The following is a 26,001-nucleotide window of genomic DNA, read 5'->3' on the forward strand; positions in this document are numbered from 1 at the left end:
TTTAAGGAAAATCCAGCTAGAAATGCCTTGATTAGGTTAATTAATCAGTAATTGAATTTTTCCCAAGTCTAACTTAGGGAAAATGATTAATTAACAACAATTAATTGAGGAAGGTGAGATTTCTCTAGAAAATCACACAGATCAACTAGGAAATAATCTTAGCCATTGATTAAGTTTTAATCTTGGCCGTTGGAGTCCCAACTGGAGGTTATAAGAAGAAGTCGATGGGTAGATGGAGGAACACACTTGAGATCAATTTCCTTGGGTAGTTCGACTTTCCAGAGAGAAACAACATTCTTCTTGAAGATTTTGAGCCAGAGAGGGGACGCAGAGACAGAAAGGGGCAGAGACAGAAAGGGGCAGAGACAGTGACTCCGAAAGAAGTCTTCTAGTTCTGGAGAGTCAGCTACAAGAGGGTCGATTTTCCTCAATGAGGTTGCGAAGTGCTGGTGCAGAAGCTTTAGAGGAAGAGTTCGATTTGGCTAGTCAGAGGGTTGATTCAGTTGTTAGAGTCCGGGAGAATTTCCGGAGAGGGCTAGCTAATCATTCTCAGAGGTAGAATTTGGCAGACGACTCGATGAGGCGTAGTTTCCAAGCAGAGCATACTCTAGTGCTTGCGCAGGAGTGACACAGGGGTTTTGTGGAGCCAAATATTTGCTAGTTTTGGAGCTAGATCAGTGCCAGGTGAGACAAAATTTGTCTCAATAATTTTTGTGGCCAGTTTCTTCTATAGTGGATTGCCAATTTGGGCATCCGGTTGTACTAAAAATTTTCTCACTGCTGCTTAAAAGTAAAAACCCTTAGCTGCTGTACCGGTTTTCCCATATTGGACTTTTTCGGGGACTTTTGTCCAAAAATAATGGTGTTATATTTTTGTGTGTGCGCGGCAATATTTTTTCAATTTCCAGTTTATCTTCCGCATGATCTTTTTTGGTGAAAATTCCAGTTGTGAATTATTTGTTGTTTGCCGTAGCAAATAATTAATTAATTTACAGTTAGAAGAATAATTTCCAGTCGCTGCAATAGTTGAAAATTTCACATGTTATTAGAGCAAATTTGATCAAACAAAAAACTCAAAAGTGAAAGGAAGGAATCGTCCAGATTCAAAGGGAGTCTGGTAGATCGATTTCCTGATTTGCGCTTTGGCTGGCCAGGCAGTTCAAACTGCAGGGTTGAGGGTTCGATATTTCTAGTGCAGGTGGGAACAAAAATTTGCAGAGCCCAATAGCAGTTCCAACTTGCAGTAGGGAAGTCGGGAAGTAATTCTGGTAAAGCAAATTAATATTTTCATTGAACAGGTTTCCTGTCTGGGCGCATAAGGGTTTTGCAGCAAATTTGCTAGAGTAGAATCAACACCGGGTGGAAGAGAAAGTGCACACACAGAGGGAATTTCTCTCAGAGGGTTTTTAGCTTCAGAAATCCAAATTTCTAGTTGTAGTCGGCAGTAGCAGCATGCAAATTTTCTCACTCTAGAAGGGAGTGCGAATAACAAAGCTAGCAACTGAGCAGGAGAAAGAGGGAGATTTCAGTTTCAGGTCGAGTTTTTGAAAAGATGGCCACAGTTGGGTTAAGAGATTAAGATAGATTGGACGGTGCCTCCAACTATGTCATTTGGAAGGCTAGGATGTCCTTTCTCCTTGATGAGCATGGTCTGAAGACCTATGTAGAGAACATTGTGGCAGAACCTACTGATGCAGATCAGCTGAAGGAATTCAAGAAGGAGATGGCCAAGACGAAGTGAATGATCTTGGATGGAGTCCAAGACCATATAGTCTTGCATATATCGGCCGAGAATATGGCCAAGGAGATGTGGGATGCTCTCACACAACTATAATAGAATCAATCTAAGCAGCGAAAGATGTTCTTGAAAGAGAAACTAAGAAACAACAGGATGTATAAGGGTGAAGGCATTGATCCCTTTCTCACTAGAAATCAAGAAATCTGGGATCAACTTTCAGCCGTTGGGGAGGCGCCTTAGGACACGGAGCTTGTATGTTTGGCACTGAACAATGTCTCAGAGGATTGGGAGATCTTCGTCCAAGGCATCTTGGGATGAGATACTCTACCTAGGTGGGACACAATGTGGTTAGACCTGTAGCAGGAGGAGATGAGGCAAGCTCTTGTGAAGACCTCCATCAGCATAAGCAACAACAAGGGTTCGAAAGGTGAGGAGGAAGATAAGGTGGCCCTTGCATCAAAGGGTCCTAGTCAGGGATAGGGGGAGAAGAAAAAAAATGACCTATCTAAGGTTAAGTGCTTCATTTGTGGCGAGTTTGACCACTACAATACTTGATGTCCTCAAAGGAAGAAGGATAAGCATGAGAAGCAGGACTAGGTGGCAACATTCGCAGAGATAGACAAATTGTCCTCCAGGTTGGAGGAAGACTTCGCCATGTTTGCAGTTATACCTCCATGAGTGAGGTGGGGCTATATGGAGTTATAGTCTCAGAGTTGCATAGAGTTTCGGGCAGGGTCCATTGAGGTGTCTTCCTTATGGATCATTACCTTGCTACAGGGGCCCACAGTATTTAGTAGCAGGATGGATTAGTTTCAGTTGATGCAGTCAGATTCCAGAGTGACAGTTGTAGACTAGTTGCAAGTCAGGTGCCGAGGAGTGCGAAACACTGTTAATAACAGAGTAGGAGGCTTAGTAGTAGAGTCAACAATAATGCAGATTCCTTAGTGGACAGTGCAGAGGTTAGTAGCAGTCAGATGCTCAGGAGATAGATTTAGCACAAAGACATAGTTGATTCAATATTTCAGATGCTTCTCGGTTGCAGTGGTTGCAATTGCAATAGCAACAACAACAGTTGAGAGGGAGTTGTAGTGCAGATGCAGAGTTAGCAACAGTATGGCAGCGTCAACAACAACACATATGCAACATGAGAGTTGCACAGTGGTTGTTGGAAAGTGGCAGGTAGTCTCAGTGGCCAGACAACAACAGTGTATGGAGGATGATGCAGAGACAGGGTGTTGGAGCAATTCAACACTAGAACACCTTCCTCGCTAAGAGTGAGTGTTAGTTTTTGTAGCATCAGATGGTGTTCTAGTCTTGACAATTGTCAGAGTGGCTAAGAAACACTAAGAATCCATAACCCAGAAAAAGTTTCAAGAAAATCCACTTAGAAATGCCTTAATTAAATTAATTAATCAGTAATTAATTTTTTCCTGAGTCTAACTTAGGGAAAATGATTAATTAACAACAATTAATTGAGGAAGGTGAGATTTCTCTAGAAAGTCACACAGATCTACTAGAAAATATCTTAGGCATTGATTAAGTTTTAATCTTGGCCGTTGGAGTTTCAACTGGAGGTTATGAGAAGAAGTCGATGGGTAGATGGAGGAACACACTTGAGATCGATTTCTTTGGGCAGTTCAAATTTCCAGAGAGCAACAACATTCTATCGGAAGAGTTCGAGCCAGAGAGGGGATACAAAGACAGAGAGGGGCAGAGATAGTGAGTTTGGAGGAAGTCTTCTAGTTCTAGAGAGTGAGCTACAGGAGGGCCGAGTTTCCTCAGTGAGCCTGTGTAGTGTTGGCGCAAAAGCTTTAGAGGCAGAATTCGATTTGGCTAGTCAGAGGGTCGATTCAGTTGCTGGAGACCAGGAGAATTTCCGGAGAGGGCCAGCAAGTCATTCTCAGAGGTCGAATTGGGCAGACGGCTTGATCAATTGCAGTTTCCAGGCAGAGCGTACCAGTGCTTGTGTAGGAGTGACGCAGAGGCTGACACAGGCGTTTCGTGGAGCCTAATATTTGCCAGTTTTGGAGCTGGATCGGTGCCGGGTGAGAAAATTTATCTCACTAATTTTTGTGACTAGTTTCTTCTGCAGTGGATTGCCAGTTTGAGCATCCAATTGTACTCAAAATTTTCTCACTGCTGCTTATTAATAAATTCCCTCAGCTACTGCACTGGTTTTCCCACATTGGTTTTTTCTGGGGACTTTTGTCCAAAAATAACGGTGTTATATTTTTGTGTGTGTGCTAGTATTTTCTCAGTTTCCAGTTTCTCTTCCGCAGTATTTATTTTGGTGAAAATTGCAGTTGTGAATTATTTGTTGTTTGCAGTAGCAAATAAATTGCAAACTTAATTTACAATTAGAAAAATAATTTCCAGTTGATGCAATAGTTGAAAATTTCACAATTTGTAGATCAGTGTTGAGGGTGTGTGCAAAATTTCTTGACACCACAACCCAAAAAGGCACTGTTTGAAGACTCAAAATGACTCTAGAAGGTTTTGAACCTCAATTTTACAACCTAGGGCTTGTCACTAGAATGGGCCTTGCATGCCAATTCCTCCAATTTTTCTATTTAGAATATACCAAGATAGATGATAAATTATATGATGACCCAATCCGGATTAGTCCTTGAGGGGCATGAGACTTGCCAATAAGTCCTTGATAGGCTTGTTAATACTACTTGTAAGACCTAGATAATATTATGAGTTGCTTGTGAGTCCTTGAGGGACAACAAACTCATCCTATGCATATTCAATGCTAGTTGGTTGTGCGTGGCTGATCTCGTTTAGGTTCCTTAGTGTCCTTATTGCCAAAAATAGGCCCTATCTTATGCCACACAAATCATTTTCCTCTATATAACAATTCTACTGTGCATCTATATTTATGTTTTCTTTTAAGCTAATAATCTAATGAGTTCTTGTTGAGTTGTGGATTCTGCATGGGTAGATGGTGACTCTTAAAGATTCAGGAGACTTCTACACGGCCACAAGATAATTCTCCTTGGCATGGGTTAGTTGAAATTTGACAGAGTATGTTACTATGTACAAAAACAAAGTTACTTGTTGAACTATTAAGAGTTCTATATGAGGTCATATAACTTACTTACTTTCACCTTATTATATATGAGATTGATATAGAATGATAGGAGAGTCTCTTATTTCTTGGTAGGAATTACTTGACTTTTTTCCAAGATTGCACACGATCCATGATATTAGTTTGCAATTGATGCTGTTGGGCATGTTCTGCAAGAATTTATGGCGATGAAAGAGAAGGATGATATTTGAGAGTAGTGATAGTTGTTTTGTGCGTTTGTACTTTTGTTTTTCTGTTTTGTATTGAGCTTGGAGATGCCTTGGGAAATCCCTTCCCATACTGCACTTAATGTAATCAATGAACCCAATAACAAATTTTTCAACAGAGGAAATTAGTATTACATTGTTCTTTCTTTTTTCCTATGATAATCAGAAATATAGTTCATATTTTTTTTAGGTTTGGAGCCGTTTTGAGTTCATAGCATAGTACATTCGATGTAGTCGATATATCCACTAACTAATTTTTCATGAGTGGAAATTTATATAATTTCATTCATTCTTTCTTGGCACGATAATCATAAATAGAGTTTATATCTTAGGGTTTGTAGCCTAGTTGAGTTGAAATTTGGCAACTTGGATTGCATTAGTAACTTTGACTACCTTGGGCAAAATTTATATAATTTGTTGTCTTTTTTCTTATTGCCATGTAACATCACTTAGGATTCTAGGCTTCTAAACTGATCACACAAGTGTAGTCATTTTTTTAGATTGATATGATTTTTTGTGTAATGAAAATGAAATCCTTTATGTAGAGGTTCATGTGTTCTCAAGTTGTCCTTGAGAATCCTAAGCAACAGGAAATGGAAAACGATAGGAAATAGGGACATTTATGGTCTAGTAAGCGCAGGGGGACTTGAGGTAGACTTAAGAAATGAAGAGAAATTGGGGAAGTGGTGGGAAAAGAGGGGAAATGATTGGAAATTGTGAGGAAAATTTAATAAAAAATTGGGGAAATTGGTCACCCCATTAAAGAAGGAATTCAAGAGAATGCAACAAACATTAAACACAGGCGTTCCCGCTCCTCAGCTATAACTGAGCATGCGGAAAAAACCAAGCACCATGTCTGCGTTGAGGATTCTCGAGTCATCACGAGGATTGATCACTTACATCATAGGAAGTTAAGGGAAGCCATTGAAATTGAGAAGCAGACGAATAATCTCAACAGGGACGATGGTTGGAAATTAAGTAAGGGTTGGATTCCCGCCCTCTTGTCATGATGACCTTGTTGAGAAATCAATGCATGTAGTTGTTAGGGTTTTGATTCCTCTTTTCTTGATAATTACTTGCTAAGTAATCGGATTCGTTATATAGGGTCCACGAATCCGAATCCGGCGTGTCGGACACGATTCACTCGAAATTGTGTCCAAAAAACATGACATGTCAAATCCCAAGCGTGTCACGATTTTTGACATCGTGTCCTGTTTTCCAACACTTGTTTGGCGGAAAAGTGACCTGCGCGGGTTAGAAAAGGCCGCATTTGTTCATTACAACCACGCTGTTTATCATTTGGCAAGCGTTGTTTGAGCTGTTGGCAAGTGGAGAAGGGTTTATTTTGTGGAAAACGAAATGCTGTCCCACTAGAAGATAAATGTCAAGGTAGAGGGAATAGCAAACAAACTACCAAAGGAAACTACTAGTTGGTCCAAAATAACGTGTTTGTTCAATGTCCCAAAGGTGTTTCAACACTGTGCTGAAGATAGAAGCTTTGTTCCTTGTTATAGACATTTTTGTGCCTTACAGCATGAAACATGAAATGTCAATAATCTGAGGGATCCAAAGTCCCTAAACATGTTGTTCCTACCCCTAGAGGAACAAGGTCAGCAAACCACAACACTAAAAATCAGTTCTCCACCTGAAAACACTCAAAAACAAGCTAATTCTGGATCATGTCAACTGCTCCACTGAGCATCTGCGCTGAATGTCAACTGCTCCACTCTGTACCTGCGCTGAATGTCAAAAGCAATGAAGGCTACCTGCGCTGGGCGAGATTGGCCAAGTGGCACAGTCATTCTGCAAGGTGTCAAATGCCCAGGAAGCTTCCAAAATGACACTTGGATCAGGGAATTCGCCTTGTGATGAGTAAGAGGATCTAGATCTCCAAGTGGAAGCAAGAAACTCCAAGTGGACTCAAGAACTGAAGTATAACTGAAGTGGGAAAGGACACTAGTCAGCTCCATGCCAAGCTCAAGCTGACTCATCCTTTCTCCAAAACTCCTATATATAGAGCTCTCTCATGAGGTCTAAAGAGGCTGGAATTTTGTGAATGTAAGGAAGTGCTGTTGGTTTGAGTATAGAACTATTGGGTGATTGCTTTGAGGGAGGTGAAGAGGAGATTTCTTTCTGCTGGGAGGTGTTGCTGGATTGGGCCTCTTATGGTTGTAACACTCCCAGAACTTTACTTCTTCCATTAATAAAGTATTTGAGGTTCTTCTATATGCATGTGTCTCTGTGGCGTATTGATGCTTGTATATTTGATTTATTCTAATCCTTGAATCAATTATGGATGTATGCTTCTTGTAGTTTCCTTTTCTTGTGCTTTTGCAGGATCTTTGTGTAGCTGGGCCAGTGAAAGAGCAAGGAGCTGGGAGCAAGCAGCAAAGAGGGAAGATCGGATCGATCATTAGCGGAAGATAACGGTTAGTGGATCTCTTTCTCCTCTCTCTTACATCTCATAAAGAAGTAATCTTGAATAGCGTTGCTTTGATTGTTGCTGAGGTACTATCACCCTTAGAGTGGGATAGGGTCATTCCGTATTGGATACTTTTCTCAACAACAAATTGGCGACTCCGCTGGGGATCGTATCTTGTTGGTTGTTTGTGTTTTTGCTATTCATTTCATAAACAAAGGGAGTACCGAATCGAACTGCATTTGGATCTTTCAAATGTAAAGTAGAGGGCAACTACTCTAGCTCAGTTTCTGGGCAAGTTTATGATTTGAAGAGATGATCCACAAAGACTCTGAACAGCTCTTAGTGATAGCTTTTCATCCTCCTTTTCATCCCTTAGTGTGTACTTGACTGATAGCTTCTGATTTGGCCAAAAACTGTGAATTTTTGAGCAATCTGTGACCCGGAAACTGAGAGAAACGAAAGTTTCGTTCTTCAGTGCAGGCTGTGTGAAGGCTGTTTGCATTTCAGTGCAGTTCCCGAAGGGGCTACCTGCGCTGAATGTCAAAGTGACAGTGTACTACCTGCGCTGAACCAGTGTTGCCTTGTGCTACTGGGGTTCCCTGCTGTTTCTTGCCCTGTTTTCACTCTTGTTTTTGCAGCCTGTTACCAGTCAATGTACCTATCTGAAACCAACTTTCCTTGCCACTATTCCGCCTCGGTTGTATAAAGAAACTGTATTTGTTCTTTGCGTATTTCTTATATCATTTGCAGTTTACCATAACGAAAGTGAACTAGTCTTGCTGTGACCTCTTAGATCTAGACCTGTGATAAAGTGTCGTTTTGATCTTAAGAGTTAGTTTGTTTGCTGTTCATAGCTAACTGAGCATTTGCTTTCGTCATATGGTTTGAATTTATATATTTCTAGTGTCGAAACAAGTAAATCTTAAGGTGTCTTTTGATTTTGGACAAGCTTGTTTGCTTTCACTTGAAATTGAATTCAAAGTTATACAACAACTTTCTTTTTGTATCGCACAAACATTAAGAAAGAGAAAAGAAATACCTGCATTGTGCATGTGCATTATGACAGTTTGCATGTTGATTTAGGGAAAAGTGCATTAGTGTGTGCTCTATGATCTGTGTGAAAAGATGTTGTCTTTCTTTTCCCTCAGTAGTTAAGATTTTCAAAGTTAAAAGATTGAAAAAGCTTGCTTTTCATCTTAGACTGCATTTAGGAATTTGTATCAAAACATCTCGTGGTGAACCTTGAAAGGCAAACTTTAAAAAGATCAACTTAAAATATATTGAATGAACCTAACAACGCTTTGAAACATAACGCAAACACATAGAGGTCTAAGCTAGAGACGTGTTCCGGCGTCGTTAAACGTAGTGACTGTCGATCTCGACGAAGGTGGGTGATTCCTCCTGAGAGTCGGTGGCACTAATACGGACTTGTGCTCCCACGTACCGTCGCGTATATATTGGGAGACCCCTATAGGCATATATCTTTTATCCTTAGGAAGCCGTGTCGGCCGCCCTACTGATCGCAATGCAGTGAACACAGCATTCACGAAGATCGACCACCCGTACCGTAAAACGTATTCTGTGGTTTTGCGAAAGGTTTGGCACACCCTCTGCCTAGATCTCCAGAGCAGTTTCTTTTGGCCTTTTTCAAACTCTATAACTGAAAAAGTCCATCCGAGCATTTGTCACTTCGGGCTCGTTAAAACATCGAAGGAGACTAGAGTCATCTTTAGCTTTTTCTCGACTCTTTAAAACTGAAAAAGCAAGTTGTGTCTAAAGCGTCGTTATAAAATTTATTTTAAGCGGAATAATCATCACCTTTCCCTCGTTGATCTTCGAAGTTAGTCCACCACAAGTGGAAGTTCCTGTAGAATCGCTAAGAATTTTTTTGGATAGACTAGATATGTCTGAACAACCGTCGACATCTAGGACTGTGTCGTCCGACACAGCAGCAGCAGAGCCTCCTGCTACTACTCCAACGATGTTCGCTGGTATACCATCTGTCCCGGCAAATTGTCAACAACAAGCCGGAGTCCAATCAGGGACAACGACATGGTTAGTTCCTATTTCTTCATCCGGATTATCATCTGGTATTTCTTATGTTGAAACTCAACAAATTGATCCAATGTGTCTTCAAAGGCCAGTTTACCCTTTAAGTACTGGATTTCCACCATATGGAGGGCAGTATGCTCTTTCATTGTTCCCTCCCAGAGAACAACCATATGGGAGTTTACAACAAAGTTCAGGTCAAACTGGAATTACATCCAGCGGTTGGGTACCAATACTGCCTCAACAACCAGGGGTTGTATATTCAATGCAACCAGTACACCCTGTGTCGAATATTCCCACCATACCTGCTATAGTGAATGTGTCGCAAGTACAAGCTCCACCTGTTGTATGTCAACCCCAAGTTTCTCAGGTTGCAATACAACAACCTCTTGTCTCAACGACTCAATCACAATCTCAGGGTAGTGCCTCCTTATCTGGAGCGACTCAGGCTCAAACACGTAGTGTGACTCCTCATCCCGGTCAATCATCCAGTATTGGTCAACAGCAAATGGTCCAACAACCAGAGCTGGTTCAATCTCAACAACCGCCATTCCAGCAATCATATCAAGAACCTGAGCAACAAGTCTTTGTAAGTAATGGGCAACCATACTATAATGGTTATGCCCATCAACCTTGTCAAAGTTGCCAGCATTATGCTGGTTTGCAAAGACCCATTGCTCAGGCGATCCCATCTTATCCTGGGTATGCTTCGCCTAACCTGAATCAACAGTTGCCCTTTGTAGCAACTCTAGAATTACCAGATCTAAACCGGCTGACGAATGATCCAATTGCTTATGCTCCTTGGTGGCCAGCGATTCCGCATAAACTTCCGTCAGATATTCCTAAATTTAATGGAAATCCGGGTGAAGATCCGTCGAATCATGTGATGACATTCCATCTATGGTGTTCATCGAACACCCTGAATGATGATTCGATAAGACTTCGCCTCTTTCAGAGGACGTTAACGGGTTCAGCGGCAAAATGGTACATTGAATTGCCTAGAGCTTCGTTCGACAACTTCAGTACCTTAGCCACAACCTTTTTAACCCATTTTCAATTACCGATAAGGTATGAAACGGGAACAGAACTCCTTACCAACTTCAAACAGACGACTGCCACCCACATATCTGATCATATACATGAGTGGCATCGTCGTCGTAGGATGGTGAAAACATATGTTCCCGATCAGCTGTTAGCTGAATGGTTTATAAAGTCGTTACTTCCTGCTATAACGGAAGATGTGGCCAAGGGGGGAGTCGTAACAGAGGAGCAAGTTATCGCTCGTGCACAGTATTTGGACTTAGTTTATACTCAGTCCGGCACGCTCTACGACAAAATACCCGACGCTCCTAGACCGAAATTTTCAATTCCTCCTCCTCCTAAATCAAACAATGACTCTCACGCTAGCGATGGCGTGATTGGCAAGCACAAAATTTATAGTCAAAATGCAAATGAAGAACTTCTTGCCTCAGAAGTAAATGCCATGTCGACCGACAAGGGCAAACAACTGAAGCAACCAGGGGGCAAGAAGAAAAAGAAAGGGAGAAAAAGGAAACCCCCAACAGGGTGTCATATATGCGATGAGGATCATTGGACGAAAGATTGTCCACATATAGCTGAAGTTAAGAAACTCTTTAAGAGTTCAAAAACCCCAGCAGTATTGACTGATCCGTTTCCTAATCCAGGTCAAAATCTGGTTGCTAATCAAAATGCTTCCCGATCCCAAGTGCTTATGTTGTCTACCTCAAAGCAGCAAAATAATGCTTTGACGAGGAATAAGGATTACAGGAATCCAAAGCTGTCGAACAACAAGGCTAACGAACAACCTAGTAGTTAGACAACAACTTTGACCGAAGTTGTGCCACCCATCGTCCCTGAGCCAATAATAAAGTCGCAAAAGGGAGCAGTACACAAATCGACATTTAATCCTTGTGCGAAAATAGCACAGATAGAGGACCTGGCCCAATCGCCATCCGTTATGTCGACACTTGAGGTACCGCAAAATTGCTTCTCCCAAGAACGAGCTTTATTATCAGCAATAGGTGGAATTGACCCAATGGATTCCAATCTTGTCGCCTTTGATCATAAAGGATATGACCCTCAGTTACCAGCTCAACTAGCTTTCCTTATTCAAGTGAAAGCCCTCAACAAAACTGTTCATCGAACAATTATTGATGAGGGGGCATCTACATGTCTTATGTCGATGAGTTGCTGGAAAGATTTAGGCTCACCACCCTTGTCGAAATCGTCAACGACGTTAAAAGCATTTGATGGACGATCATACACTCCATACGGGATTTTAAGTAACTTGCAAGTTGAACTGGGGGGCAAAACAGTAGGAATTGATGTTGAAGTAATTGATGGAAACCTCGATTACAACATCCTACTCGGAAGACCATGGATCTATGCCATGGCCACAATTGTGTCGACCTACTTCAGGAAGATTGCATTTCCCTTCCAAGGAGGAATTACAATCGTCGACCAACAAACTTTTCTCCCCAACAGTCCACAAGTTACGGGAAGCATTCCAATGATCCATGGAAGGAATCATTCGCTCCAAAATATCGGAGTAGGTCTCCTAAAAGACCTTGCCTTAATGGGTACTTTTGCCCTACCGCCTCCAAGTAATCTGGCGGAAGTGGCCACAGTGGAATATGAAACCTTCTATGTCTGATGGATTTGGACTCCGAGGACGGTTCTTATCTTGTGTCAACCTCATTAAAAAATGAAACAAATCCCCTTTCTCAAAGGTAAACCTTCATTCCAACCACCGAGTTGAATGCAATGAAGCTTGGGGGGCATGCACCTCGATTTGCGTTATTATGCTGGGGGCATGCGAACTTATCACCGAGCAGTTTTAGCACATAGTTCATGCTCGTTAAAAAATAAACATAAGATTGAGCAGTGTTTTGGCGCATTCAAGCTCGTTAAAAAATGAACCCATCTCGGTAAATAACCATTAAGTATGTAACCTGATCAACCATAAAAGCCTTGGTCGTGTTTTGCACCTGCCACCTCCACTTTCATTTGGCCGATCGTTCACCTCCATATGATTGTTTACCCATTTTGAGGAACAGCTGCAAAGAGTGATTTCACCTAGCCATCCTTGTGACACTGCCGTGATTGGAAAATTCCAACCTGCACCTGGAATCAGCTGCTATCCCTGTTCATCACTCGTTCCTCAAAAGACGAGTCTTCTTTAAGCTCTTTTCAACTGACTCGTAAAATATGAAAAGATTGCCGAGTTTTGGCCTTCCAGCTCGTTAAACGACTGGAAGAGCTATCCCTCCTCTAGATTTTAATCTTTTTGGACCTGAGGGATTATTGCACAAAAAGATCGAGCGCTTGTTTTGTTCGGCTCGTTAAAACTATCGAAAACTCATCCCTTCTGTATTGTTTTATACTTTTTCGGACTTAAGGGATTAGATGACGAAAAAGGAATTTTGGAGTTAACTTTCTGTACCTTTTCAGACTCTCTAAAAATGAAAAGGACCGAGTTTTCCTTGTCGTTAGACTCGTTAAAATGATTAAATAGCGACAAACTTGTCTTTAGACGAGAACGAGTTTCCCTATCGCTAGGCTCGTTAAAACATAGCGATGGGCTTGCCCGAAGGGCAGGTTATAGAACAAGCATATGTTATCCTCCTCAAGCTTGACAAAAATAAAGAGGTACTGGTCAGAAATGACTGGGGAAAAATTGGGAGAACCTCAAAGCTTTAATGGTAGCAAGTCGCTCTTGAACATGACACTTTTCCTCCGTATCACATCGGGTTGGGTTGTTTCATTCACCGGTCTCATCACCATGGTCTTCGCCAAACCATCCGTATTTGGGGTAATGCTACCGATCCATCGCATCAGTGTCGTTATATGTTCAAGAGATGTTGTTCAGAAAGAGTCAACCGTGTCCCATCCACTGCCATACATTATCCTTCATCCACCCATGATCGCCACCCTGAATCATATTTCACAGATTGTTTTCACCTCCACTAAAATCATTAGCTCCGTTCCGTGTCAGTGATGTGGGATTCATTAAGGCCCTCCTTTGACGGATCGCTTCTTGTCGACTTCAGCTCATTATCCAAGAAGTTGATCTAGGAACAACCCCCTCAGTACTTTGAAGCTTGCATGCCTCAATGGCAAGTTTCTCACTTCCGGCGACAGGTATACATCAATGACCTTCGACCAGAAGATTTTGCGTGGTGTTCGACGCCAAGTCCTTTATTCACACCACGTAAATTGTACTGCAGTACCTTGAGGGTCATTGTCATTATTGGTGATTCCTCTCGCGCTTGTTAACGGTTTACATTATTGACCGGTAATCAAGCGATGTCTTTCCATGTTCGACTTCAGCGCAGTTCTCACATGGATCGACTTGTACTTAGAGTGAAGATCGAACGAGTTTGAAGACCCCGGATCTAGTTTCATCCATCCGGGCTGCGATATATATTCAGGAAGCATAAAGACATTTGATATGTACATCATTGTAGCAGATGATCATCCTACTCAAAGGATGATAATTTCAGCAGAGAATTATCAGTCTACCATCAGACGATCGTCTTTTCTATGTACCAAAATGAATTTATAAAGCTGAGCATGGGAATGCCCGCCTCAGCTAGATCATGAAAGCAGAATGAAAAATAATGTATTGTATTGTATTTTATTACAGGGCACCTCTCAGCGATTGAATGAACTTCGGATCCTCCTGATAAAGCATTTCACCCGATAAACGACCTCATACTTTAGGGGGCAACTGTTATAGACATTTTTGTGCCTTACAGCATGAAACATGAAATGTCAATAATCTGAGGGATCCAAAGTCCCTAAACATGTTGTTCCTACCCCTAGAGGAACAAGGTCAGCAAACCACAGCACTAAAAATCAGTTCTCCACCTGAAAACACTCAAAAACAAGCTAATTCTGGATCATGTCAACTGCTCCACTGAGCATCTGCGCTGAATGTCAACTGCTCCACTCTGTACCTGCGCTGAATGTCAAAAGCAATGAAGGCTACCTGCGCTGGGCGAGATTGGCCAAGTGGCACAGTCATTCTGCAAGGTGTCAAATGCCCAGGAAGCTTCCAAAATGACACTTGGATCAGTGAATTCGCCTTGTGATGAGTAAGAGGATCTAGATCTCCAAGTGGAAGCAAGAAACTCCAAGTGGACTCAAGAACTGAAGTATAACTGAAGTGGGAGAGGACACTAGTCAGCTCCATGCCAAGCTCAAGCTGACTCATCCTTTCTCCAAAACTCCTATATATAGAGCTCTCTCATGAGGTCTAAAGAGGCTGGAATTTTGTGAATGTAAGGAAGTGCTGTTGGTTTGAGTATAGAACTATTGGGTGATTGCTTTGAGGGAGGTGAAGAGGAGATTTCTTTCTGCTGGGAGGTGTTGCTGGATTGGGCCTCTTATGGTTGTAACACTCCCAGAACTTTACTTCTTCCATTAATAAAGTATTTGAGGTTCTTCTATATGCATGTGTCTCTGTGGCGTATTGATGCTTGTATATTTGATTTATTCTAATCCTTGAATCAATTATGGATGTATGCTTCTTGTAGTTTCCTTTTCTTGTGCTTTTGCAGGATCTTTGTGTAGCTGGGCCAGTGAAAGAGCAAGGAGCTGGGAGCAAGCAGCAAAGAGGGAAGATCGGATCGATCATTAGCGGAAGATAACGGTTAGTGGATCTCTTTCTCCTCTCTCTTACATCTCATAAAGAAGTAATCTTGAATAGCTTTGCTTTGATTGTTGCTGAGGTACTATCACCCTTAGAGTGGGATAGGGTCATTCCGTATTGGATACTTTTCCCAACAACATTCCTGTTCCTTTTATAGAAGATATATAATCATATTTAACTTGAGGCCTGGGGTTTCTGGAAACTATATAAATTTCTTCATAAGCACAATTGCCCTCAAAATACATATATGTCAAATAGTGATGCCTAGATCTTTTGAAATGTAATATAATTCATTTGACTGCTCAGTGCTTGCAATGCTGTCTCTTTTGGGAACTACCTCTCATTTATATGTGAACAGCTAAAGAATGAACCGACAATTCTACAATTGTTTGAGTAGACAAAGAATGGATGCATTGACCCAAAAAAACATGATCATATGACCTTAATTGGGTACATTATATGTAGTGATCTAGCTGCACTTTGTCTGCAGAAGATACACAGTAATTGGACATTTTCGTTTTGGGTGATACAAATTTCTATTTGCCATTGGCATTGCACCAGCACTACCTATGTAACACATTTTGATTTGATGACTTAATGAGAAAACTACAATTGTCAGTGTGTTTATCTTACTATCTTGTAGTTGTAAGTTGTCTTTCAGTTATGAATTATGAATCATGATTTATGTGACCGGTACCACTGACATGTATTTGAATTTTGTATGTACTATGCATGCTATAGATGAAGATCTATGTTTGAAATCAATAACTTTGTATCATTAATTAAAATTTGTGTAAGAAATATCTAATTTTTAATATATATAATATATATATATATATATATATATATATATATATATATTTTTAAATATATATATATATATTTTTAATTATATATATATATATATTTTTTAATAAAATAATATATAACGAATCCTACGTGTCCTGTTCCGGGGGGTCAACGTGTCCGAATCCGACACCACTAATCCCGAATCCTATGAATCCTGAATCCCCGTGTCAGGTGATTTAGATTACTTGTGATATGTGTTGGCTTCTTTACTTCTTTATTATGTTATCTTTCATCAAGCAATTACCAAATCAAAAATATATGAAGATCATAAGAACAAGAGACACCAAGAACTCAATCAGGGAAAAACCCCTCTCCTAGGGGAAAACCCAGTCAAACTCTTCTTCTCTAAGAGAATGAAGTCAAAGTGATACAATCCAAGACCTTTTGACGAAGACAAAGACCTCCAATAACCAAGTCAACCCTCCTTCCAAGTAGACAAACATTGCCAAAGTCAACAAGGGTCAACACCCTCAAAATCTTCTTCAACTGAAATTTCGGCCCTCCCGCAACAAAACTTCGGACTTGCAGTGAGATCAGAAATTTCGGCCCCTTGCAGTTACCCAGAAACCCTAGAAGAACTCGCATGTGTGAGAGAGAGATGCCCAAAAACTTGTCTTTTCACTTCTTCTTGAGTTTGTCTTCCTTCCTCTTGATTTCACACTTCTTTCTTGTCCTCTTCCACTATAGATTGAACTTGTTGTGAATGAATGCCAAGGAGGTTGAATTCTCCTTCTATATATATTGTTCATTAGGTTGAAAAAATTTGCCCCATACAGGGCCGACTTGGTGGAGGAGAAAATGACTTATTTGATTCAAAATAATTTTTCTTTACATGATACAAAAGCCTAAGAAGGGTCAAATATATATGATATTGACTCTTATGACTCAAGAAAAACCCTAGAAGCATTCAATGGATGTTTTGAACTAATAAACAAGTGAAAAGAGCATGAAATCCATGCTTAAAAATAACTTTTCTTTTTTTCTTTTTCAATATTTCAATAAATACATAATAATAAAGTACAATAGCAATTATGAAAATCGACCATAGTTACATTTTCAACACTCCCTCTTAACTAGGGAGGTATTCATAATTGTACAAACAGGTACAAAAATGAACTCAAATTGACATGTTCTCAGAAGAGTATCATCATACACAATGCTAGGGATCTAGATACCATCTAGGCTAATTTCCAAGGTATCAATCCAACAGGGACTAAGGTGTTATCAAGGCAACTTGCCACTATAGGTACCATCCGGCTATAACCAAGGTATCAATCCAACTGGATATAGATACCATTTAGGTCTCCATGCCAAGACACCAACACTCACAGGGATCTAGGTATTGTTACCCACCATTTTGTGGGTAATATCCCTGGGAGAATTTTTTTCTCCAAGATGGTCCTTAGCCAGCAGCCAACAACCCCTTGCAGCCACCAACTAGCTCATTGTGCCATTCTCTACCACCTGAGCTAGCCATGTGGTCCCTCGCCCATCTGCCATGATCATATGTTTGAAGGTGGGCCTCTCGAACCTAAATGTATGCCTTGTCATTTGAAATTGAGTATTGTAGTTTGCTTATTATGGACACTTCTGGGCATGGATTAATGGGGAGATTTGGCAGAAAGAATGGGCTAGGTCTGTGCTCTTGTCCCTTAGACCCCTATTAGGTATTAACCTTGGATTCTAGTCTTGTGAGATCTCTTTTACTGACCATTTGGCTCTAGGGATGGTATTTCATGGGAAACCCCAATTTTGGTTGCGTGGTCCAACTCCCTTATCTGCTTATATTACCCTCTTTCCATTCATTATTGCCCATTGATCATTTCTCCCACTTGGGTCCACATTCCTCCACTGGGTCCACATAGGGTTAGCATGCCCCTTTCCCTTGCCCACACCTTGGGTCACAACTTGGAATGAAGCTCGGAGGTTGATGCAGCTAAAAAGAAAGATAAAAGCATATATGGCCACATTCAACATGAAATGTACCACAAAATACAAAAGATGGCCGAGACAAACACATTTAGCACGTGGGCAAAAGCCAATACATGAGCTCTACCCCATCATCATGGCCGTCACCCTGGTTCCTATAGGTTCTATGAGCCTCCATCATATAGGAACCCATGATTGTCCCAACGCCTGGTGGGCAATGAACCGCCCCACCTTAAAAGGGTTTATTCATTGTTGTATCTTATACATCATGCTCTTACCCCTTAAGCCCCAAGCAATTAATCAAAGAAAATCATAAAAAGGCAAAAGACATATAAAGAAGGGTGGAAAAATCAAGGCCGAGGCACCTCATGTACCACGATTTCTCCCTCCTATACATCATAAACCTAAGTCTGGGCTTCCCTCTTGTTAGCTACCCTTGTACCCCAGCATGTGACCTAGGGCTGCCCTTTCTCATTCCCCACTTCATTCACCTATCTGTCACATGCCACCACCTTTTGAAGCATGTACCTTGACTATATTATCCTCTTTATAAGTACAAAACCACCTAATAGGATTATTGGTTAACCCCATTTGGAGTTTAGGAGACATTGGCACATCTCGAAGCCCATTATGGAAGGGCAGGCCATTATGAAGTTCCCACCTGTGGTCCATGATTAGTAAGCTCATTTACTCGATTTCTCTAATGACTTGTTGTATTGGAAGGCTAGGGGATGCATTGGATCTTATGCAGGATTGCAAATGGTCTCCATTTTGGGTTTGGTCTCCCTATACAGGGTCTTAATCGTCCAGAGGACTATATTGGCACATGTAGGGTGTGTGTTGAGAGCCGTGGGCCTCCACAATAGCAGACAACGCTCCATGGATGCCCATAGTTCACTTATTGGACAAGGAAGATGCACCTGATCCATCATGCCCAGCTGGCCCCAGATTTGCACCATACACTTGGTAGACGATCCAGGACTTGCACAATGATGTGGCATCACCTACACCGTCATCCTAGCCCTTGTAGGTGCCCCCACATGTCATTTGGAGCACCATAGGTTATTACAAGGAGCCAACCCCTTGTCCACTACTTTTGAGGGTCCTATTCTTCATTGTGGCACCCATGGACCTCATTAGGACTCTTAAAGGGCCATACGACATGCATAGGTTATTATTTGACCTCTTAAGAGGCTTACTCTTTCATTTATGAGCTAGTTTGGCGGGCTTGTCACCGAAAGTTGAATTATTAGAACATTATTTTGTTTTTGGGGTTTATGTAGGCCAAGGAGGCTAATTCAAACTCCTAAGTTGTGTATAAATACAAGTGAGATGAGCTCATTTTCTCATCATCACTTTGGATTGGATCTTTTCTCTCTCTGGAGAATTTCACACTTTTTCTAGAGGATGAATTGGAGCTTTATGGATGAATTTTGATGTGTGGATATTGGTCTATCTTCTCTTGGAGCTTCTCTCTTGTCAATTGTGAATGGTTGGATATATTCTGTTACATGTAAGTACATGCTTTTAATGTTATTCTTGTTTACTTTGTCATATACATTGGATTGGATTTTCGCTATTCTAGGGCTAATTGTTGCATGCATTTATTGCTTAAAATTGTGGAATTTTGTCTCTATTATAACATCTCTCAATGTATGGGCCATGTAATATGAACAAAATCTCCTAGGGGTAATTCTATCAAAGAATTTGACCTTGATAAGCCATTTCCTTTGCATATCGAAGTATAAAAGCTGCAAGATTGCTTCTCATTGACCTAGAAGGTTAGCAAAGTGGTCTTGAGGCCTCCTTGACTGGGAATCAAGAAATCCTCCTCATATTCATCATAGACTCCATTCTCCCAAAGATTAAGGCACTGATCTACCAAGAGGTGGTCACCAAAAATCACATTCTTTCACCTTCTTTCAAGTCTAGCCAAGTTGGGGTACCTAGGGCATCAATTTCCCGACAAGCTAGCCCTCCAAAAAGTTCGATCTCCTAGGGTCTCCTGCGCTGGTGTTTCCTCAAGGTCTCCTCCAATTTTGAAGCCATTTCGACGGTGGAGTTGGGAGAAAAGCCAAGCCCTAGCTCCGGGATCAAACTTTGCCTTAGCATCCCCAAGGCTAGCACCTCATAGGATCAAATCAACACTTTCAAGTGAAAATCCTTTCCCCACCTTGTCTCGGATAAGCACATCATTGGTTGCCATACTCATTCCTCTTATCCTAGATTGGGTCCACTTGGTTCCGTGTGGTCCCGCTCCTTTGAAAAAACAATTCTTCAAGAACCATCTAGGATACCAATCACAATAAGGATTTTAGGGATTGGGAAGTTCCTTCATAAGTCATATCTCATAAACCTAACCCTTAAATCTTCCTTTCCTTTCCCTAGAATACATTGTACCTTGCTTAGAAAGCAAGCAAGCCTTATCTTTCGAACTCTTCCACGAAAGGGATTATTAGTGTCACCCCCACCATCTCATTGACTTATCCTTCATTGGTGACTCCATAATATACCGGGTCTCTTCCCATTGGTGAAAGTCCGTAAATAGAAGGGAGCCTTAACTGAGGTGACAGTGGGCTAAGCCTCCATTTGTTGCCCTTGACCTAGCATTTGCCCTCCAGGGATCCCCTGCTAGATTGAGCGGTAACATGGATCATCTAGGTCAAGATATCAACCCTAAAAGGGGTCTCCATATCATCAAGACCAAGATACCCTCCCACACAGGGACGTAGACATCATCTAGGCCAAACTATAACTGATATCTCAATACTATCTAGGCCAGGATGTCCTCCCAAGTACCATCATATGGGCACACGGCCTATGATACTCATCTCTCCCTCTCAACCAAATCAGAGGTATCCATCAATCCAAACATGCTTCCAAAATATTCATACTTCTTTTTGGGGAGAGATTTCGTCAACACATCAACTACTTGATCATCTGTCGGAATCTACTGTAGCTTCACGACCCCATCCTGTACCTAACTTCTAATATAGTGGTACTTATTGTTAATATGCTTAGTCCTAGCATGGAATACGGGGTCCTCAGGCATTCTAATGCTGCTTTGGTTATCATAATTTATAATTGTGGGATCCAAGGGCTTAAGTTAGTGTACCTATAAATATCAGTAATTTTCTTAAGATAAAATTGTTAGATCATATAGTGAATCAGATCACCTAAGATAGCATGTATGAATAGAATGTTCTTATCAACAACAAATGAAATAACAATTTATAAAAAAATTATTCAGCACAATATAGGATAACACATAGCTAACACATACCACAAATCAACAGTAGAAGAACACCATGAACTGAACCCCAAAGTCTTTCTATTATGATAAAAAATGTTTCCAACAGAGCAACAACTCAATACCAATGTTATGAAATGTTTCTCATCCAAACATCATCCAAGGATATCGAATAGAAGCTCAATAGCTTCTTTATGTAGAGAAACCCCTCCAAGTGGAAAATAACGACTAGTTGACTTAATCGTTGTCAAAATAATCTCCACCGTGAAAATAACTTAATCATCTTTTAGTCTCCGTCGTCGAATTTTTATTTTGAGGAAAAATTCGAATTTTTCTTAAAAACCACTTTTAATTAATCCAAAAATTAATATTTTGGATTAATTTCCTCAAAAAATTGACTTTGACTTAAACACCAAGGTCCAAGGGCTCAAATTTTCTTAAAATATCCATTTTTCCCTTGGTGGGGGACTTCCAAAAATTGACTTTTTTTTGACCCACGAATTTTTGATTATTTTCCACTTGGAGAGAAATTAATTTCTCTATAATTATTTTTTGACTCAAAATTAATTAATTTTCTGGCTTAGGATTTTAATTTAATTTAGCTAGAAAAATTAATTAATTGACTCTAGAGGGGATTAATAATTTTTCCACCCTCAAATATTTTAGCCATGGTGTCTGACTGTGAGGGACCATGCCCTAAAATATTTTTACATCAAATAATTACAATATCAAACCTTGAAAGGGGAAAACACCTTTCCACATAGACCCTCAATAATTTATCTAATTCAGTGACACGATATGATTTAGTATGAAACCAAGTGTGCTTGTAATAAAATAACTTAGCCATGACGTCTGGTTGCGAGGGACCATGCACCATAATTATTTACAAACACAGTTTTACAATAGACTCGATATAACACTAGGACTCACCTAAGATATTGTCAACGAATTCCACCCTAGCTTTGGGGTTCAAGCTGGAAGAAAAACTTTGCCGATTATGCGTGTTTACAAACACACAATTCGGGGAGGTTAAAAAACTTCCTAGGATCAAGTCTTTTACCAAAATCAGAGGCTTACCTAGGTGTTTGTTACATAATTAAATGGTCATACTAGCATCATTTACAATAAAACTTGTAGAAATTGTGTTTACATTGACATAATCATGCTGGCCGATGACTTTGATCTCTGGAAATTTTTCTTCACTTCTTTATACTCTGCTTCCTTGGATTGCTGACAAAGTGTGGTCAACAACCCACAAAATGACCACGACATTACACCCTTTGGCATATGCACTGCATCCCAAAATATTGTCTTTACCTAGTAGAACAATTCCAAACAAAGATTCTGAAGTGGTATAGGGATATAAGACAAATTTGAGGAAAATCCATAGGGAAGTGGGAATTGCAAAGGAAGTACGTGAGAAGTTCGGAGCATTTGTACAATGCAGTGGGAACTTTCAGATCCACTAGCCATGGATGCTCGAGGGCATATCAATCCTATTACTTGGTGGGGTTTCCATGGTGGGGACAACACTTATCTCTCAACTTTGGCCACAAGGTTTTTATCACAAGTTGCTAGTTCCCCATCAACTGAGAGGAACTAGAGTACATATGACTTCATCCATTCGGTGAAGCGAAACAGACTGGGAGCAACGAAGGCTGAGGATCTTGTATATATTTATTCCAACCTTTGCGTTCTATCACATTCTAGTCCAAAGTATAAGAAAGGTCCAAGTAGGATGCGGGATGTGGAACTTGAGATATCTAACTTAAACATGACATTGAATGCCATGACTCACCTTAATTTACCTGAGGATGCTACACAACCAAGTCCTACTTCTATGACAACTTTTGACATTCCTGATGCACCGTTGTCTATTTGTGACGTAGAGTTGCAATATGCAAATGATTATGATGTAGACCCATTTCAGGAGTTGTAGACAAACCTACTTTATATTATCATATTAATAAAGTGATTATTGATGAAACACTCATTTTTGTATTTACTACTATCATTTTTGTCTGAAGCAAGATGCATCATTTTAGTGTTCAAATTCATAAATTATCTAATGATTTTAGTTCTAATGTTGTGATTCATGAATGGTTTTGATTTTGAACATTGAATATGTTTTCTAGAAGTTAAAAAATATTATTATATAAATTTGTACTTGCAGTATCCAGACCTGAGTTTTCAAAAATCCAATGGATTCGTATCCGGATCCGGATCTGTATCTATATTTGTATCCTGGTAACTTAGGTTATGATCCTTGCGCTTTAAAAATGATAAGAAACCAATGATTACAGTCCACTTCAAAGGGGAAACCCCTTTATACAGTAAATACAAATGAACAAGACAATATTTGATGATCCTATGACTAGGCCTCCTTAGCATATATATAGGGGACAAATGATACAATTATAATAACATGGGACCACTACGGGTTCTAGCCTACATAACAGTATAACAATAGAAATGTAATCACTCAATATCAAGGGCTTAATAAGGGTTTTTGGTTTAACATGGGGCTTATATAGGGCTTAGCATTGAATCTGTTCATGTCTTAAAATGAGAGGAAGTTAAGACCAGGAGTTTGAAAATTGCATGGGATGGTATGCTCTGTAAGCATGAATGTCAGCACAGTGGGTTCATGAGCATGAAAAAGGATCGGAGTCAAACTATTGGTAATGGAAACATTAATTAAATTACCAAAGGCATTGTAATGCATGAGAAGAATAGGAAAGTCCTACATTTGCCACTTATAAAAATGACAGGAAGCTCTTGTATGACTAGCAATGGCTTATATTATTCATCTTGACTACAAATTTTTTAACTAAAATATTTGTTTATGAAAGTTCTAGATTGCTTGTAAAAGTTATTGGTAATGGGGTGTAACTCCCACACCTAATTAATGCATCCTAATTAATGATTCTGACTTCCATGTGCTAATGATGAAAACTAAAGAATCAATGTTGATGTGTTGTGTGACAATACAATTAGTATTGGGATTTCAATAGGACTACTATGAGGGAGGTATATCTCTGATAGATTTTCCTACTGTCATCAGGAATAATTAAATTTCCTGTTTTTTTTATCAATGCAGGTAAGCATGCTCTATTTAAATTTTATCAACACCTACTTCAGATAAATTGTGCTGAAGAGCTGAAGAGAATGGGAGCTTGTGAAAATATTAATGACACAAGCAGGAAGAGAAATTCTTTACATGGGCTGTAAAATTTGTGGCCAGCTTATAAGGGATAGTTATTTTGATACTTCTTCAACTTTTGAGCAGAATGTTGCCAAAGGAACCAAAGAAAAACGTAAATGCCACCGCTAGAATCTACTTCAAATTGATGATATATCTAGATGAATTTCACTTGTGAAAGGCTGCTCAGAGTTTTCTGTTAAAGGTTGACATCAAATTCAGAATGAATTCTAAAGAACATTGGAATTTTATTGTGCTCAATCTGGAGGTGTAGCTGTAGTTGGGAGCTTCTGCATCATTGCAAAGAATACAGTATCTTAAAGATAGAAGGCAATAAGCTGAGTCATGTTTACATACAAGGCATCTGTGTTCCTGTTATCTTTATTAAATATACCTTCAGAGTTCTAAGCATTTCTGGCTGCACCCTACAATGTGACTAAATCTGATGCTGTTGACTAAAAACATCAGATCCAGTTAGGAAAACTGTAAACAGTATAATTTAGAGAAGATATCAATTCTTGTCGTGATTGTCTTTAAGCTAGGAATATTGTTGGAAATTAAAATAATCTGATGAGAAATAACCATAGAAATCCAATTTTAGCCATCTTGAATACTTTGTTTGTAACTTTGTACTTGATAAGGGAGATGAAAAGCAGATTTAAATGGTCATGTTCAAAATTTTGTTCATGGCTTTGTTCAGTGTGAAGTCTATAGTGGGTACTTGCTTACTTTTCTGATTTTTCCAAGGGGTTAGAGTTTCCTGTATTTTTCAGTTGCTTTGAATATGTTTGAATTAGTTTGATTCAGTCAATTTCTGTACCCTTTGCCTTGTCTTGCACAATTTTGTGGAGCTTTATTATGCGCAAGTGTTTTAAGTTGTTTCTTTGCCTTGCAGGTTTCAGTCTATATAAACAGATCTTTGGAAAGAAAATATATGGGAGGTAAGCAAGTTTATAGGTACCTCTTTCATATGTCCCTTAAAATGTAATTAATTCAAGTGGTGGGTTGATAAATTTGAGGTCCACTAGTCCATGTTAGCTGCAAAAGCATATTTGACTTGCTCAAAACCATGGATGTTTTGTTAATGCCTTGCACAGAATCTATATGCAGTTCCCAAATTCATTTTCAACCTTGTTAAGCAAGAGTAGTAGTCCCAATCTTCTGTCCATATGGTGTCTCTATCCAGATTGGAGGCACTGCATGCTATATCATATTATGACGTACATATAGCCTTGTATGTGAATTAGTCAAACATGTATAGTCTTGCTTTTCAGTTCTGTTGTATTTGAAGATGTCTTGCTACTTTTGGACCACAAGGCTTTGGTTTTGCACACATTCTGGCACTTCTCTGAAGATTTGGGTGGGACTGTCTAGGATTTTTTTAGTGTTCTGCACATGGTTTCCATGACACGAGTCTTGACCCTTCACAGCTTTTAGGTATTGATCTCAGCAATTTTTCATCTTTTCTTTTGTGGGTGACTACATTTGCTGTTGGTTCAAGGAAATCATGCATAAGGTGATATTCTACTTTATGATGAGCTGGGAAGTAATACCTTGGTATAAACTCATTCAATGTGCGGTGTGCTGAAAT

At 40.0% G+C, this 26,001-nt stretch overlaps 1 protein-coding gene across 2 annotated transcripts in view; it reads left to right on the forward strand.

The window, feature by feature from the left end:
• LOC149157709 (uncharacterized) overlaps window positions 1-24,722 on the forward strand; it is a 51,604-nt gene extending 26,882 nt beyond the window's left edge. For both annotated transcript variants that reach the window (XM_089435972.1, XM_089435971.1), the window contains one exon: window positions 24,309-24,722. The gene's annotated coding sequence lies outside the window, so the exon portion shown is untranslated. The remainder of the gene's footprint in view (window positions 1-24,308) is intronic.
• Window positions 24,723-26,001: the final 1,279 nt, after the last annotated feature.

The sequence above is a fragment of the Pinus tabuliformis genome, chromosome 5_2 (genome assembly GCF_031772625.1).
Source record: "Pinus tabuliformis cultivar Carrire ecotype Pingquan chromosome 5_2, CPIR1, whole genome shotgun sequence".
In the NCBI taxonomy this organism is placed as follows: domain Eukaryota; kingdom Viridiplantae; phylum Streptophyta; class Pinopsida; order Pinales; family Pinaceae; genus Pinus; species Pinus tabuliformis.